A 6,292-nucleotide genomic window follows, 5' to 3' on the forward strand; every position below is an offset into this window, starting at 1 on the left:
GCAGGAAGTCCAGCCCTTGTGCCTCTGGCTGGGAAGCTCAGTCTGTGGAGCAATTTCAGTTGCTACACTTGTCCTGTTTGTGAGAACTCTGTTTTTGGTTTGGGGTGTTTTGTAGTTTTTTTGTTTTGTTTTGTTTTGCTGACACCCTCCCCTTTCCCACCCAAGTGATGTCCGCCTGGTGCCTTGCTGGCCCCCCAGCCCCTGGCGACAATGCCTGGCGTGTGGCCAGGAGTGCAGCTCGGGTTAGAGAAGGCGCTGAACACCCAACTCTCCGCTTCCTTCCCCATTGCCCCGCCCTGGCCCTCCACAATGGGGGAGGGAGAAGCGGCAGACTCAGTGTCCCCAGGACGGGTGGGGAGCCCTGGCAGCACCGAGGAAGAAAAGCTAGGGCAGCGCAAGTCCAGGCCAGACATGCCAAATAGAACTAGGAGTTGAGCCAGGTCAGTAGGACGGGTGGGGGGGAGAGCGGTGCCGAAAGGGAGAGGATTCGGGGGCTGGGACCACGGTGATGCCCTCCAGGATGGGAACTGAGGTCCACTTGGCTGCTGGTCTCACGGGACGGGGGGAGAACTGTGGGGGAGGGGGCAGGCTCAGTCCAGGGCTGAGGAGTGGAGGTCTGGTGACAGCCTAGGGCAGTGATGGCGAACCTTTCGAGCTCGGCGTTTCAGCATTCTGAAAAACGCTAACACCTCTGGTGCCGTGTCACATATAGAAATTTTTTGATATTTGCAACCATAGAAAACAAAGACTTATATTTTTGATATTTATTTTATATATTTAAATGCCATTTAACAAAGAAAAATCAACCAAAAGAGTTCGCGTGTCACCTCTGACACGCTGTCATAGGTTCACCATCACTGGCCTAGGGCTTGGGGCTGCTGATACCAGTAAGGAGTGAGGAGTCACTGCCCTGGAGGCCCTCAGTCCAGGAAGATAAACACACACACCACACGAGTGACAGTCTGAGTCCTGTGGTTGGGGGACAGGCACACACAAGGCCTCCCGAGGGCTTCCCAGGGGAGTGAAAGGGGGAAAGTCCCAGAGGCACAGAAACCCCAGGCTGGGGCCGCCACCAAGTAGCTCCTCTCCTGGAGGGCAAGTAGGGGTGAGAAGTGCCCAGAAATAAGGCTGAGCTCCCTGGGTCTGAGTAGGCAGGGCTGGGAACTCCAGGGTCCCCGGGAAGCAGGCAGTGAGGACAATGAGGTCACAGGCTCTCTGTTCCTTCACCTCCTCTGTCCCAGCAGACCCCAGGTGGCACTTCCTTGCAGCTGCAGGCTCCAGCCTCCCGGTGGGGAGAGCAGATGAGGAAGGGGCTGAGGGAGGCGCGGGAGGAGGGGGAGTAACATGTGCAGAGCGGGGAAACAAGAAAACAAACCCTGATTCTTCCCTGGGATGGGGTCACCTTCCCCCACCATAGCAACGGCACCAGAGGCGGGCAGCCGCAAGCTGGGGTGGGCATCTGCTGTGCCAGGAGGAAACGTGGGGCTTCTGTGAGTGGGGAGGGCAGAAGGGCCACCCAGACAGTGGACCACCCAGGGCTGGGTCATGGCTGGGAGAGGGCGAAGGCACAGAGCATCAGGCGATCGTCTGGCAGTGAGTCCTGTGTCCCTGGACCAGGGCAGACGTGCTCAGAGGGGCATATGGAGAGGGAATGGCTTCTGTGGTGTGGAATCCAGGGCCAGTGGCATCTGGCCTGGGAGCTAGAGTCAGGGACCTCACTGCCTTCCCCACCCAGGGCCCAGGGTTTCGGGACCTTGGCAAGGCTGAGTTCATTGTGGTGCCTGGGCGTGCATGTGTGTGTTTGTGCCAGAATTGGGGTGTGTTTCTGGGCCTGGAGGCGGTGGGTGGAGGGGTGTGTCAGGACTGATTGAGGGCACTGTGGCAGGGGCAGGAACAGAGGGAATCTGGATGAGAGGTTTCATCATCCCCGTGCCTTAAGGATTGGCTAGAGGAGGCAAAAGAGAGGCGGGGGCATCTAATAATAGTGCCGAGGGGGTGACTGCAGTCAGGTCTGGCCCCAGCCCTTTAGGATTAGGGTCAGGGTTAGCCCAGGATCTTCTAGGCCCTGCTAGTCCATGGCCCTTCCTCTGGCAACACAGCCTGGACCCTGAGCCTTCCAAGAGGGGCAGGCTTCACAGACACCACTCCTTGCATCCTGTCCATGGAGTGGATTCGAGGGGGGCAGCCACCGTCTCCTTCAGCCGTTAGTCCCCAGTGGCTGGCGTTGGGGAGGGAGAGACTCCAGCCACCAAGGCTTTAGAGCAGGGGCCTGACCCTTCTCCAGACCATCAGGACTTGGCTCATTCAACTCTAGTCCTTGCCAAGAACGTGAGGGCCCCGAGGGCTGACTGTGCAGGAGAGCTGGGGCGCGAGAGGGGTGGGGTGCTCCCCAGAGCACATCCTCAGACTGGGCTCCTCAAGCCCCACTTCTGAGTGCAGCCCATGCTGCTGCCCCCCACCCCACCCCACCCCACCCCCAACACACACCATCCTTCCATGGAAAACAGTAAACTGGCAAACAGCAGCCCTCTGGGTAATGTTTTTGCACTCTACAAAAACATGTCACACCTATTGTCTTCTGATCCTGGCTACATCCGGTGAGGTCACAGGGCCAGTATGCATTTTTAACAAGGCTCTGAGAAAGCTTTTTTTTTTTAAGCATTTTTGCATTGCGTCCTGCGGTTAGTGCCGCAACTGAAGGTCAGGGAGTCCCATACATTCTGCTCAATGTATAGACCAGGGGTGGGCAAACTTTTTGACTCGGGGGCCACAATGGGTTCTTAAACTGGACCGGAGGGCAGGAACAAAAGCATGGATGGAGTGTTTGTGTGAACTAATATAAATTCAAAGTAAACATCATTACATAAAAGGGTACGGTCTTTTTTTTTTAGTTTTATTCATTTCAAACAGGCCGGATTCGGCCCGCGGGCCGTAGTTTGCCCACAGCTGGTATAGACGGTGTGCTTGACCCTTAGGTACGTTCTGTCCTTTCAGTCTCAGGCAGCCCTGCATGGTCCCTGTTCCTCCAGTGAAAGGAAGAGGCGCCCAGATGCCCAGCAACATGCTCAGGCTCTGCAATGACGAAGGGGCCTCATGTCCTGTGTGTCCGCCTCCAGGCCCAGCACTCATGCCCTGGCACCAGCAGAACGGCCTTAAGTGCCCTGGTGGGAAGTCACCTGGGGACACAGGCCCCTGCTCCCCAGAGGGACAGGCTGTGCTCTGGCTTTTATGGGGCCCTATAGGAAATGTCACTTGGGGAGACAGAGCCCCCGGACAGGGCTCTGAGGAGCAGGGGGCTGGGGTGGAAGACAGCTGAACCAGGTAGGTCTCTTTCTCAGGGCAAGTTGGGGTTCAGATCTCAACCTGAAGGGTGGGGTGCAGGCGAAGTGCTTGAGGGCAGGTGTGAAGGGTTGGAAAGAGAAGGGCAGGAGGGGGCAGGCCCTTCCTCTTCCAGCTCTTGCTTATGGTCAGGGGACAGGATAGGCACAGACGTGCCACAGGGCCACAAAGAAGCAAGTGGGACCCTGAGCAGATGCCTGAGCCAATTGGGGGGGGAGGGGGGCGGCTCAGGACCTGCCAGGGAAGCAGGCCAGGTGTGAGGCAGGGCCTGGGCCAGGGAGAATATGAAACGAGCTTCCAGCCTATTTGCATGTCCTGATTAACCATAAAATGAGCCCCAGGGGCAGAATTAAGCTGTCAGTTTCTCAGTGTGCTTCCACTACTTCCCCCACTACCCACAGCTCCCCACGCCAGCCCAGCCAGCCCCCACATCCTCATCACTTAGGCCCAGGCATTCCCAGTGCCTTCCTCCCTCAGCCTCCTTAACACAGTCTCCATCCTGGTCGCAGTCCCTGCAGGAGCCCACAAGGGGAGGGAGAAGGAAAAATGGGGGGTGAACGAATGGGCCATAAGCTTTCATTAGCAAAGCCTAACACAGCAAGGAGGCATCACACAGCCCTGTCAAGACCTGGGCAGATTTCCCCTCCCGAGTCAGCGTTCTGTTTACCTCCAGGCCTGGGTCCTGAGAGGACAGGTTTTGGCTTGGCTTTGGGCAGAGGTGGCAGCTTGTGGGAAGTGTGAGGAGCACAGGGCTGGACCTGTTCCAGTCTCAGCTCTGCCGCCGAGACCCTGGCCAGTTCCCATCTCCGAGCCTCTCCCTGTGAAACGTCACAGCAGCCGCTTCCAGGGTGTGGTGGGAGGAAATAACCTGCAGATGCTGGTGCGACACCTGTGATGTGATGTCGCAGCGGACGGCACTCCTGGTTGGTTTGTGCCCCCCCCCCCCCAAGTTAAAAGGGGTGTTGTTTCCCTTGAATCCTCGCTCACCGGTGGGTTCGTGTTGTTTCTCTCTCCCCTCTGATCAGGAACTAGGTCCTTTCCATTGCTCTGTTCTCAGTTGTTCCATCGCAGTGCCTGGCAGTGGGAGGCGCTCACACGGTTCGATTGGTCTGAATCGCTGTGCCTGGTCCACAGAACAGAGGAGTCACCTGTGAGTGGCGGAGAGGTGACTCGCTTTCCTATAGTGGCTCCTGACTCGGATCTGGTGCCTTCTTGAGTCATTTGCTGGATGGCTTCTCCTCTCAGAATTCAGGGAGCCGGTAGGTGGAATCTTTGGACTCACACACACCACCAAAGGCAGTCCAGTCTGTGGGCCTTCCCTCGGGGCCGAAACACCCGAGTCCTGGGGGCGACCCGGGAGCAGGGGGCTGGGGTGGGGACAGCTGAACCAGGCAGGTCTCTTCCTCAGGCCCACCGGGCAGCTCCTCCAGGCGGGCGAGCCGCGTTGGCCAACGCCGGAGAGAGCGGAAGAGTCGGTCCCAAAGCCAGATGACCCTCTGCTTCCAGTCCTGCTGCTTCCATTTGCTCAGAGGATGACAGGACCTTTTAGAGGCATCCCCAAGTTTGAAAGATGTGCATGCTGCCTGCAAATAGGGGGCTCTCAAAAAAAAAACACCACCCACCAATCTGGGCCTTTCCTCTTGTAGCTTCTGCCATCCAGAACTACACACCTACCATCTGATTGTGTGGGAATCTGGGAGTGACCCTAACCGGCCCTATGGAGCTGCTCACTGTAAGCCTCCCCCCATCTCCTCCCTGGGGGCCCGGATGGGATGGCCAAGAGCCTCTCTTGTTTTTCTTCTCCAATTTGCTATTAATGCTCTGAGGGCAGGAAGGCCTCTTGCCTCTAATTGCAGCTGTCACCTCCCATCAGGCAGATGAGGTGGGGGGAGGGAGAGTGTGCCCTCCCAGGCTGGCTGGGCCCTAACAGGGACCTGCATTGTCAGTTCCCAGCCAGCAGGCTTTCCGGGCCAGAGTAGGCGGGCTGGTAGCTTCCAAGGGGTGGCTGGGGTGGCATTGCTTTTGGGCCACGTGCCACCACCACGGCTGCAGAAGCTGAGCTGCTGCCCAGGGCTCTCCCTTCCCCCCAGGGTGGTTCTGGGTCAGGTGGGAAGAGGCCAGAGATGGAGCTAGGGATTTGGAAGTGTTTGTACCATCTGGGCTCACATGGCCTCGCTGGAGAGTGTACACGCCCTGGTGAGGGTGCAGGGCTTGAGACAGGGTGTTGGGGGGAGCGGTGTGACTCCAGGGCCCAGCTGCGCTCCATCAGCCCTGGTCTGGGCCCTGTTGGTGTGTCCTAGGACAGGTAGCGCCTCCTGTGAGCGGTGGGGGAGATAGCTGCCTACTTGCTCACTTGCACAGGGGATAATGGGTATGAAAAGGCTTCCCAGTGCCTCTAGGTGCTGCAAGTATTCCCTTTCCTGTAATTTGGAAAGACAAGGGCTTCCCCCAGTATTCCTTATGCCTGCACTGCTTACCTAGCCGTTTCAGATCCGGTGCCAGCTGACATCTCAAGGCAGCAGGCGCAGGAGGGGTGGGGGTTTGTCTCTGCTGCCCCCACTCCCAGGAGGCTCAGGGTTAATACCTGTGCAGGAGCAGTGGTTTGCCAGGGAAGCAAACAGTTATGGGGACATGAGAGATGAGGTCTTTATTGGGGGCCTCTCTGAGGAACCTGAGGCCCTGGTGCCCTAGTCCCTGTAGAATGTTGGGGTCTTTGGGGGCAGTGAGGAAGGTCAGAAGGATTTTCTGTTTTCCCCCTTCACCCCCCTCCAGCCCAGAATGAGCAACACACACACACACACACACACACAGAGAGAGAGTGAGAGACACACCACTCAAACACCATGTCAAGGCTAAGTTAGAGAGAGAACTTTGCTACTAAAGAAAGATCTAAAGGAAATTGTCTTCCCAAGAAAATTTCCCTGATTCATTTTTCATTAAAAATAGCTCCTTG

Source organism: Myotis davidii, unplaced genomic scaffold, assembly GCF_000327345.1.
Source record: "Myotis davidii unplaced genomic scaffold, ASM32734v1 scaffold217, whole genome shotgun sequence".
NCBI lineage: Eukaryota > Metazoa > Chordata > Mammalia > Chiroptera > Vespertilionidae > Myotis > Myotis davidii.